The sequence below is a fragment of the Galeopterus variegatus genome, unplaced genomic scaffold (assembly GCF_000696425.1).
Source record: "Galeopterus variegatus unplaced genomic scaffold, G_variegatus-3.0.2 Scaffold3430, whole genome shotgun sequence".
Classification (NCBI taxonomy): Eukaryota; Metazoa; Chordata; class Mammalia; order Dermoptera; family Cynocephalidae; genus Galeopterus; species Galeopterus variegatus.
The window spans coordinates 183,101-195,497 of record NW_007729541.1 but is presented as its reverse complement, the minus strand read 5'-3'; positions in this window follow the sequence as shown (position 1 = coordinate 195,497).

Sequence of the window (12,397 nt, the reverse complement as noted above, 5' to 3'; positions counted from 1 at the left end):
GTACAGCTTTAGGCTGCTGGCCCAGTGGGGTGCCTTGCTCCCAGGGGTGATATCTAGGGGCACCCCCAGCATGCCTGATGTGCAGGATCCCATCATCTGCCAGCATTCTGCTTCTATCAGTTAGATTTTTTATAGATTCCACAAATAAGTCAGATCATGCAGTATTTGTCTTTCTGTGCAGGGCTTATTTCGCTAAGCATAATGTCCTCCAGGTCCATCCAGGTTGTCCCAAATTACACTATTTTCTTCTCTTTAAAGGGTGAATAGTATTTCATTATATATATACTGTATACCACATTTTCTTTATCCATTCATCCATTCATAGACACTTAGGTTGATTTCATGTCTTTACTATCATAATTAATGCTGCAAAGAGCATGGGAGTGCAGACATCTCTTCAACACACTGATTTTATTTCCTTTGGATATACACCCAGAAGCAGAATTGCTGGATCATATGTTAGTTCTACTTTTAATTTTAATTCTAATTTTATTTTATTTCTGGCTGGTTGGTATGGGGATCTGGACCTTTGGCCTTGGTATTATAACACCATGATCTAACCAATTGATATTTTTAATATTTTGAGGAACCTACATACTATTTTCCATAATGGCTGTACTAATTTACATTTCCAGTGTACAAGAGTTCCCTTTCCTCCACATCCTTGCAACACTTTGTCTTTTTGATAATAGCCATCTTAACATGCATGAGGTGATATCTCATTGTGGTTTTAATTTGCATTTCCCTGATGATTAATGATGTTGAACATTTTTTCATTTGTCTGTTGGCTTTTTGTATACTCTCTTTTGAGAAATGCCTATTCAGGTCCTTTGGCCAATTTTTAGTTGGGTTATTTGTTTTCTTCCTATTGAGTTAAGTTCCCTATATATTTTGGATACTAACCCTTATCAGATGTGTGGTTTGCAAATATTTTCTCCCGTTCCATAGGTGTCTCTTCACTCAGTTGATTGTTTCCTTGGCTGTGCAGAAGCCTTTTAGTTTGATGCAATTCCATTTGTCTATTTTCACTTTTGTTGCCTGTGCTTTTGGAATCATAACCCTAGAGTTCCTGACCCTCAGACTTGTCTATACTGAGCCTCCAGCAATTTGTCACTTTCAGTTTAGGTTTTCCTACCCTGACACTAGTTCTTCCAGAAATTTATGCTTCAGTAAGTTGTGATTCTCTCTATTCACCTGTCTGTCTCTCCAATTTGGGGGGCAGTTTTCCCTGTGACCTCACTTCTTTTAGGGTTCTCTAGAAAAACTGTTAATTTTCAGTTTGTTCAGGTTTTTATTTCATAGGATGGAGTGTAGACTTCCAAGCTCCTTACATGTAGGACTGGAAACCAGAAGTCTCATTGTTAGCCTTTTTATTGATTTCTAGGAGCTCATTATATATTAGGAAAAGCAGCCCTCTGTGCTGAGTTTCACACGTTTTTTTCCCCAGTTGTTTGTTGGTCTTTTGACTTTGCTTACAGTTGTTTTTGCTACCCAAGCTGTGCTTGGTGCTGAAAAAACTAGGATGAATAACATCAACACTTTTCTATTTTCCAGAATGTCCAGTCCATTAGTTCAAAGAGGATGGGTTCAGTAACAATGGCACCAGATGTGAACAGAGACCTGGGCTCCAGGTTTGGCCCTGATGAAGGAACTGTAGTACTTGTGGCTACCAAATCTAGAATATCTCCTGCATGTTACAGATGAAGAAATGGGCCCCGAGAGAGAAGGGACCAGCCCAATGTTTCATGGCAAATAGGTGGCCCAGTTTTGGAGGCTTACTTTAGAACTCTTTTCTATCAAAACACTGCTCCTGACCAGCTTTGAGTCTTGTAATATCATCCCTCCCATCTTGTAACTCTTTTCCCTCCATAAAGTGAGAAAGCATGATAAAGATTTTGACTAAATCAGTCTGTGCTGGGGAGCCTTTAGAGTAGGAAGTGGGACCAGCACATCTTGCTCGAGGAAGAGAGTACAATCGGAGGTATCATTTGCTGGGAGAAAGCTCTGCCAGGAGCAGCCCTATGGATAGGCCCAGACAGGCATTTTCAGGGGCTTGGGCCTCTCCCATTGGCTGCCCCTTGGAAACTCCCACTCGAATTATTGCAGTGGACCCAGACCTGAATGAGTATTTATGTAATGAGAAACTTCTATCATCAACTCTGGTTACTTTCAAGTAACAAAGGCAGGATACATGCTTATTTATTTTTCTTTATTTACCAGGCTTCCAAGTTAGTTGTTTTCTTAACATCATCCAAAGATTTTCTTCTTTTTAAGGATCATTATGAACTCATGGATTTAAACATATCTGATGTTTTAATTCATTGCATCAATAAATTGATGCTCAAATTATCCCGTCTTTGAAAGTGAGAGCCCCTTCAAGCTGTCTCCTGAGTCTGTTTTTCCTACAAGCCCTCAGTGATCTTTGAGAGCTTACTTGATATCAGGTATGACAAGATCTCACAGGCTCATCTGCCCCAAGCCTACAATCAGCCATTTCTCCAAGGACTTCCTTTGAGTGGAAACTGATATTGAAGGACCACAGTCTGGGCTCAACTGCCCCTTGGGAGAGTTGATTCATGTTTCCCGGTTGAACATCATGGAAATTAGGGCATGGGTGTCTCTTGCCTAACTCCAAAACAGACACTGCCCAAGGCTTGGGTATAAAAGGGAAAAATTTCTTCTGCTTCTCAAAGATCTCATAATTGTTTCTCAATTACAGGCAGTGGTTTTCCACCTTCCCTACATGCTAGAATCCCCTAGGGAGCTTTAATAACTACTGATGGCTGGATCCATCCCCAGAGATTCTGGTTTAACTGGACTAGGATCTGGCCTGAGCAATGGGGTTTTTAAAAGTATGAGGCTCAGCCCTGGCTGTACATTGTTTATCATTACATACTTGTCTTTACAAGTTTACTGCCTATATATGGAGCCCTAAATAATACTGTTTGCATTGCTTAGCAATTATATAAATTGTATTTTATCGAATGTATCATTTCAAAGCTTTTTTTTTTTTTTCTCCTTACCACTGTTTGGATGCATCCAAGTTGATACTTGTACCTTTAGTTCATTCCTTATAACTGCTGTAGCACATTAAATCTTCCCCTACTCCACTTTCCACTCTCCTTTATTGCAAAATTCACATGCAGTTAGTTGTTCAGGCCAAAAATTGTAGAGTCATCCTTGATTCCTCTTCCTCTCACATCCACGTCTAATTGTTCAGGAATCCTCTTAGCTCTGCCTTCAAACACACCCAGCACCCGCCACTTCCCACTGTCTCCACTGCTCCACCTCGTCCCCACCCCTGTCTCTTGCCTGGGTCATTGCAGTAGCCTCCTGAGTGGTCTCCTGCTGCCACCTTTAGTCCTCCACAGTGTATTCTCTAAAGCAGCCAGAATAATAGAAGTCAGGTCATGTCACTCCTCTTCCTAAACCCCCCAAGGATGCACATCTCTCTCGGTAATGTTCACAAGCTCTCGCCATGGCCTCACAGAGAGAATGACATGGCCTGGCATCTCACTGCCTTCGGTCCTATCTCCTGCCATTGTCCTCTCACTCACTTTGCTCTGATCATTTTTGCTTTTTTAACTGTTCCTTGAAGGTAGCGATCCTATTCCCACCTCTGGGCCTTTGTACTTGTTTCCTCTGCCTGGAGTGTTCTTCTTCCAATATTTATAAAACCTGCTTCCTCACTTCCTTCAGGTCTGTGTTCAGATGTCATCTCATGAGAAGCCCTCCCTGGCCAACCTGTCTGAAGTGGCACACCTACCCCTCATTCCCTATGCCCTTACACTATGGGAAGAAGTGACTTCTGCTTTTAACTAGTGTGTTGGGTTGGCCCTGACCATCATTATGTAACACAGAAAGGTGACCAGGTGTACTTGAGAAGGAGTGTGTCCTTGAAAAGATCCCCTCCCCAGCAGATCCAGAGATCCCACCCACTATCGCCCTTTAAGGTGATTGCTTTAAAACAAACTAAATTAAATAAAACCACAAACAAACCCTTCTCCTTTATACCTAGGAAGATTTGAGGGGTTAAACTAGAACAAATCAACTTTTCTTTCCCTTCCTCTTCAAACATAAACTCACAAATACACACCTTCCTGCTTGCCTTCTGGGCACTAGAAACCGAGAACAGAGGAGGGAAGGCAGCCAGGCTTGGGAGGGGTGTTCAGTCTCTGCCTTCTGATTTTGTCCACCTTCTATACTCACAAACCCCTTGTCTAGCTAGGCTAAGGCCTGGAATCCTCACAGTGCCAATTGTCTAACTCAATCCTGTTCGTGATGCCAATTGCAAAGCTAGGCAACCACGCCAGTTGTCGGGCTCTTTTACCTGCCGGTTGTCCTGCACCAACTGGGCTGATTGTTGAGCTAGGGCTGGGTCTGGAGCTCCCAGACCCCTCAAGCCCACTCACAGACTGGGTCACAAACACTTCATAGGTCAGGCTGGGTCACCAGACCCCTTCACACAGGTCTATGAGTTAGGTAACCAGCCAAAAGTTCCTTGGAGCCATAGGTTGGAAAGCATGGCTACGCCGGGTGGATGCCCAAAGCAGACGCCCATCCACCTGCTTCACCAAACTCTCTCTCTCTCATCTCTCTTCTTCTCTCTGAAGAACACAAGAATAGCAACAAAACTAAAAAGATACACTGGCGCACATGAGCACTAACTCCACACACACACACACACACACACACACACACACACACACACACACACAACTTGCTTACAAAGGATGCTGAACCACACCCAACTGGACCTGAGGTGAGGGCCCTGACCAAACTATTCTATTTTCCCAACACCCCTACAGCCCCTTCCCCACAGCTTACCTTCCCTGTCTCTCCTCACACGTACTGAAATGGTTTGCCTTGCTCTGGGAAAAGACAGACATAGGCCCTGCTTCTGAGAAATGAGTGTATTGGGGAGTACATAGAATCAGGCAAACAAAACAGACCGGATGGCGCCCTGTTCTCCCATACCTACTATTTATTATCCAGATTTTCTCCACCTTGAAGGTTCAACTCCAGGTGGGGCTCCCCTCACCCCCCACCCATGTCCATACTATCCCTGACCCTTTTCCCCCAAAGGCTTTTTCCCCAAACTCTTCAGAGATTATCAAGGGCAGCCTGGCTCTGGGTAAGGTCTCTTGAGGTATAAGTGAGAGACTCTCAACCTTGGCTGCATATTAGAATCACTCAGGAACTTAAGAAATATTGTCACCTAGGTCCCATTTTAGAGATTCTGATTTGATGGGTCTGGGCATCAGAAGATTTTTATACCTTCCCGGGTGATGCTACTGTGTATTCAAGATAGAGAACCACCACCTTGACAGCAATTTTTCTTGCTTTCCCTCAGTAGTTTTAATTATGCATTCTCAATTGATTTATTAAATAATTTAAAAGGAAACCTGCTAATAATGCTTGTCGAAGGCTGAAGCTTCAAGCCCAAAGCCCACAAAGATTAATGCCTTTATGTTATAGGGTCCTTTAGAACTTTGCTTCTCAAAGTATGACCCGTGGACCAGCAGAACATCAGGATCACCTAGAGCCTGTTAGAAATGCAGAAACTCAGGCCCCACCCAACTGCTGTACTGCAGTCTTAAGAGCTGCCAGTGATTTTCGGCACAAACAATTAAACGCTAACATAGTTTCTAGCAGCTCAAGGCCATGTTCCTAGGATGACCCAGCCTCCCTTGAATCCCTGCCTGGGGAAGCTCAAGGCTGCCAAAAGAATTTACCATTTGTTCTAGCCAACACCTGAACATTTACTTTATAAAATTTACAATTATAAATCCTTTCTCTGTCCCTCTGAGATATGTATGTGTCTCCTACAACCCAGGATTGTCTTCCTCAAGGATCTGCGAGCCATCCCTTTGAAATGTAATTATCAAGAAAGATAGGGCTAACTCCCAGTCTCTGTAGGAGACTACAAGCCTAACTTCCAGAAACTTGCTAGTTAGCAGAAAGCCTAATCACACTGAGCAACCCCCTTGCCCACTTTCTGTGATTTTCCACTTCCCCGACTTTGCCTCCCCCGCTCCTTACACCCTCACTCCCTTTCAAATATCTAGTTACCTCTGCACAGATCAGAGTTGAGCTCAGAACTCTACACTGAGGATTCTCCCCTACTGTAGTAGATACTGAATAAAATCTGGTTGCCTTTAGTGTCCAGCTTTATTTTTCTTTGTCTCCATTTTAGCAAGATCCTAAGGTGATCTGCATGCACGTTAAAGTTTGAGAAGCAGTATCTTGTAATACTTAACATTCCCTCAGCGACTTGAAATAAACAGCCCTGAATGTTAGGCAGAAATTATTATGCCCATTTTGCCAAAAGAACTGAAGGTCAGAGATTTGCTTAAGGTCACCCAGTTACACTAGAAATTGAACCCACCTCATGACTCAGTCCAGCGCTGTTTCCCTAGTGGTGAGCTAATTGGAGGGAAGACCACATTGCATGTGGGGACCCAGGAGAAGAGTTGGTGAAAGAGATCACAATGAAATTTCTCTTGATGTATCCATACGTGCAATATCCTCAGGCTCTACTCTTCTTTAGTTGCAAGAGACTGTTTTGGAATCATCAGGCATCTTCTAGGTACCAAAGAATTCTCATCTGTGTTATCCAACCAGTAGCTGGAGTCCCAGGGATCCCAGCTTCTGAGAGATGAGTCATTGCAACCATGTGCAAAGCACTGAAGGGTGTTGCCTTAAAGACTGCAGCAGCCCAGCCCTTCACAGGCCTGAGCACACCCCACGCAGTCACTAATAGATCTGCAACATAACCAGCGCCATCTTAGATAAGCCCAAGTACAAAATGGCACCATCCATCTCCTCCCCTCCCCACCCCACCCCCATTCTCTCTTACAAGAAGCCTCATGGTCTTGGAGAAAATGAAACTTTCGGCATCCCCGCATGTTCAGAACTCTCCATCCCCGTGACCTAACTCAATCCCCACCCCAGAATTCCATCATCAGCTCTTGGCGCCAACATACCATATAAGCTCTACCACCCCCACACCTGGTGCTGTCCACCATTTTCAGGGCAGCCCTGGGCTGTCCTCCATTTTGAGTAGAGCCTGGCAGATTTCTTTCTTTAATAAAGCTTTAATGGTACCCGGCATCTCGGCTCACTTTCTTTCATTATGATGCCGGAACCCGGGGAGGGTTTTGGCTGACATTGTGGATGATCCCCTCTCTCTTGGGGTGATTGGCCCTTGGCTGCCCTTCCCAGATCTGCCAGAACTGGATACACTTGGTATTCTCTCTCCTTTTGCCATTTCAGACCAACACATCCAACATCAGCCTCAATTCAGGGTGAGTCAGTGGGTCTGTCCTGCCTACTTCTACAGTTCTCCCGACTACTCTACGACTTTGGTCTCTATGAAGCCCAGGTGCCTGGCCAAGGGAACTCTTCTTGTTACCCCAGCTATTGAAAGATGCTCCTCTAGTCAGTCGGTGGCTTTTCTCTCGAAAAGAAGGCGGGCACCAAAGGGGACACCCTTTGCTGGCATGCTTCTTCTACCAGGACCAACTGCCCTTTCTCACCCTCTACACGGGATCCTCACGATCCAAACCTCCATGCTCTTTGCCCTTGGGCTGTCTCCTGGCCAATTTCTTGGCCTCCGAGGAGACATTGAACCTAAACATCCCATCCCATTTTCTACTGTACTCTGTGTTCTACGCCTCTGGGCCGTCTCCTGGCCAATTTCTAGGCCTCCAGGGAGACATTAAAACTCAAATGCCTCGTTACAATGGATCCCAGTGGCCACAAGATGGCACTCGATTTAGACACTCACCAAAGCGGCAAAAGCTATAGAGATTCCTTGTTCAGGCCTTCTCCTATCTCTGAACACATTCTTCTCTCTGTCAAAACTGTCCTATGTCTCAAATTCTCCTAGCTCGTGCTCAACCTCTCCTTCCAGACTCAGATAGATCTTCTGCTCCATCAGCCCTCCACATTTCCCTCTCTTCCCCACACCTGGCCTCCAGATGCTCGTCCTCAGCCCAACTCCTTCCCTTCTCCCCCTTCATCAGGTAACAACCCTGCCTCAGCTCCGGCTTTTTATAACCCTTCTGTGAAGTAGCTGAGACAGAAGGAATTGTCCGAGTCCATGTACAGGGATCAGGTCTGGATGGCAGCTCAGGTACACATTCAAAATAATAGGCGGCCTGTGGGAGCCATTGCTGTTTCTTGCACGGACCCAAATTGAGACTACCAGGCTGGCCACAGGGATCGGGATCTCCAGGATAATATGATCACACACCTACTTCATGGCCTCCAACAGGCTACTCACAAGTCAATCAATTATGACAAGCTTAGAGAAATCACACAGAGATCCACTGAAAATCCCAGTGAGTTCCTAACCTGCCTCTCTGAGGCTTTCCATGAATACGCACGTATAGACCCAAACTCCGCTGCAGGCATGGCCCTCTTACACTCTCATTTCATTACCCAATCAGCCCCTGATATTAGAAAAAAAACTATAAAAGAGATTAGGCCAAATACCAGCTCCTGGCTAATGCCATCCGTGGCTCACATACTCACTTGCCTCTAGGGGCAAGCCACCTGGGAACTGCTTCAAATGCAGTCAACTGGGACACTCAGCACAGGCCTGTTGTAACCTGTCCTCATTGCAAATGGCCAGGTCACTGGGGGATTGACTGTGCCACTCACCAGAGAGGGAGTGGCCCAGTCCCCAACCTACAGCCTTTGGAGTTTCTCGGCTTTGCCCAGGAGGAGGGCTGACAATGCCTAGGGCCTGAGTTCCCCATGGAGATCACCACACATGAGCCCACGGTAACTCGCCTCGTAGCAGGTAAGCTGATCTCTTCTGTCATCAATACAGGGGCCACTTGCTCTACGCTTCCTGAATATGCAGGACCAACAACCCCGTCCTCTATCACAACAGTAGGGGTCACAGGATCAGAACACCACCCACGGATCACTCAACCCCTTTCCTGCACCCTACATCACACGCAATTCACATACAAATTCTTAATAATGCCTCAATGCCCGTCCCCCTACTGGGATAGGACATTCTTTTCAAATTCAAAGCTACTCCTACCCTAAGCACTTTAACTCCAGCTACAATACCCCTGTTACAGGCTGCCCAGACCTGGCCCCTGAGGCTTCCACCTTCCCCTCCCCCTCAGACAAGGTTAATCCCTAGTATGGGACGCTTCTTCTCCCTCAATTGCTATGCACCATTCCCCTATCCTTGTTAAATTGTGGAACTCCTCCTTGTTCCCTAATGTCCCACAGTACCCCATCGCTAACAAACACCTAATAGGCTTAAACCCGTCATACACAAACTCCTTTCTTCTCATCTCTTAGGCACCTGCTCACCTTTCAATACACCCACCCTCTGGTTATAAAGCCTAATGGCTCATACCATTTAGTGCAGGACTAATCCTGACATGCACCATTCCCAACAAATTACTTGTGCGGTACTACCTCAGGGGTTTCAGGGTAGCCCCCACTTTCCGGCCAGGCCTCAGCTCAAGACTTGTCTGAACTTCCCCCAAACTCTAGCACTTTAATACAATATGTGGATGACCTCCTCCTGTGTAGCCCCTCCTATGAGGATTCACAGGCCCACATTGTTGCCTCCTTAATTTCCTGGCCTCCAGGGGAGGTCGAGTGTCCCCCAGCAAGGCCCAGATGTCTTCTCCTTCAGTTCAGGAGTCTAATTTCTGAACTCCCTACTCCTACCACAAAGGGTGAAATCCTTCCTTTCTTGGGGCTTGCAGGGTATCTGCTCCTATGGATTCCTAACTTTGGTGTGCTAGCAAAACCACTTTATGGGGCAGCCAAAGGGGATCCTGCCATCCCTTTAGATCCCACAAAGCCCATTCATTCTCCCTTCCAGCAATTAAAAGCCGCTCTGCTCGCAGCCCCAGCTCTCTCTCTCTCAAACCTGTCTCATCCTTTCATCCCATACGTCACGAAAACCCAAAGATTGGCAGTCAGGCAGTTGGGACAAAAGGCAGGAGATATTTTCTCTCCAGTTACAAACCTCTCTAAACAACTAGACGCCAGAGCTCAAGAATGGGCCCGTGTTTACAGGCCTTGGCGGCAGCCACCCTTTTAGCATAAGAAAGCTCTAAACTAACTTTTAGACAACAGTCAAGACTTTCTGAGCCATAAGGCCAAGTCAATTCTCTCCCTTTCCCGCCTACAACTTATTCACCTTACTTTCATTGAGAATTCCTAGTTTTCCTTCAAACCTTGCCCTCCCTTAAAATCCAGCCACTCTCATCCCAAAACACTCATGACCCTTAGAACACAATTGCATGGAGGCTTAGACCTCTTTCTCAGTCCCTTTCCACACATCTCCCTGCATCCCATTACATGGTTCATAGATGGGAGTGCCACCTCCATGCCTGCCTCCTGGGCAAGTTATGCCATAGTACATCTAACACAAGCTATTGAGGCTGCACAACTCCCAAAGGAGGTTGGGGTTATACACTGCAGAGGACACCAAACCTCCAACGACCCCATAGCCCAGGGACACAAACTGGCAGATCTAACCGCAAAACAGGCTGCTCAATCGCCAGGCCCCCACTCTTCCTCTCCTGCTCAGGTCCTTCTCATGGCCCCCATGCTCTCACCCCAATACACCCCCCAAGAAATACAACACTTCCAATGGTTGGGGGCACACAGAAAGGACAACTGGTATACTCTTTCCAGTTGCTATGTCCTCCCTACTACACAAGCTGAGCAAATCCTTTTAGATTTCCATAATTCAGTTCATATAGGCTATGAACTCTTAATACGCCTTCTTCAGCCCTTATATTACTCTCCCCACAAAAGGACACGCTATCTTCTAACCTTAGTAGATACCTTTTCAGGTTGGATTGAGGCTTTTCCCTGCACTTCAGAGGACGCTACAGCAGTAACTCATGCTCTCACCTAAGAAATCATTCCTAGTTTTGGCCTCCCCACCAGTCACTCACTCGCCTACGGGCTGCCCCCTGAAAGCACACAGGCCTCAGCCCCCTCGAACTTATGTACAGTAGGCCCTTCACTCTCACACCTCTCCCTTCAGCTCATGGCCTTTAGATCAGTATCTCCCTACTCTTTCACTCATTAGGGATCTTCTTAGGGAACAGGCCAACCTTCTATTACCTCATCCTTTCCCCACCACCCCCTCAGACTTTAACCTGAGCCTGGGACAGCAAGTGTACAGTAAAACCCAAATCCCAAAGCCCTTCTCGCCATGCTGGGAAGGGCCTTACACAGCACTTCTCACCACCCCCACGGCAGTAAAGGTACTAGGAATGGCCCCTTGGGATCACTTATCCTTGGTAAAACTGGCACCCGAGACCTTACCCAAAGAATCTGTTAACACCAAGCCAGAGGGGTCCCTCTGCTGAACCCCAACCCAACATCTCCTTACATCTTGTCCATTTTAGGACCCACAAAGTTGTCCAGGACCTCGCTCTTCCCCCAAATCCCAGAAGAAGGATGATCTTCCCCCCGGTGATCATCCTCTCACTCCTGCAGGCCGCTCCACGTCCTTCACACAGGAGCTGCTCCAAGGCTGGTCCTGACCTGCTGTCATGGGTTTGCCATCATGGGACATGGTAAGCATATGCCACCCTGTGTCCCTAACCTTTATTATACTACCTGTCCTAGTACCTGCTACAGGATTGGCCAGTGCTGCCCCAGAGCAGTGTGACATTGTAGGAAGATTTCTCCTGGCCTCCTTTACCTCCTATCGGTAGGATGCCTCTTAGCAAGTTCATCGTGGCAATGTGCCCTTAAATTCTTTTGGCTCCTAACCCTTTGCATCCTTCCCATGTGTTTCCTCTTATCTCAATGCTCCCCCTTACCTGGAACATGGAGGTTCCAGGTCCGCAGGGACGATGCAGTCCTCAGGGAATCAGACTGGTCCCTGAGTGACTCATCTGTCTCCCACTTCACGAGAAACTTTTTATGGTCACCCCCTCGTCGATGCAGCCCGCAATGTTTCCACACATCTCTGCACTTTCCTCTAATCTCACCTCAGCGGGGACTGTCAGCGCTGTGCGGGGCCTGCCCACACTCTGCCTCACTGACACCAAACGCCACCACTCACTTACCCCTCCTCATCCATGCCCTAAAACTGGAATGTATCTCCTTTGTAAAACTACGTTATCCTGCTGCCTGCCCCTGCATATTCTTTGGCTCGTCCCTGACATCACCCTCCAGACAGATGGAGAGACGGAGACGGGACTGGGACTAACTTCGTCCCCCCCTCAGGAATTGCCCCCGCTCCCGTAGGGCACTAACTGAACCTTTTAATTGGGGCAGGGATCCGTCCTGCAACTGGGACTGGCATAGCGGGCCCTAACACTGCCTCTCAATTCTATCAAAAACTCTCAGAAGAACTAAGTACAGACAGCACCTCCTCCCTCCAGCG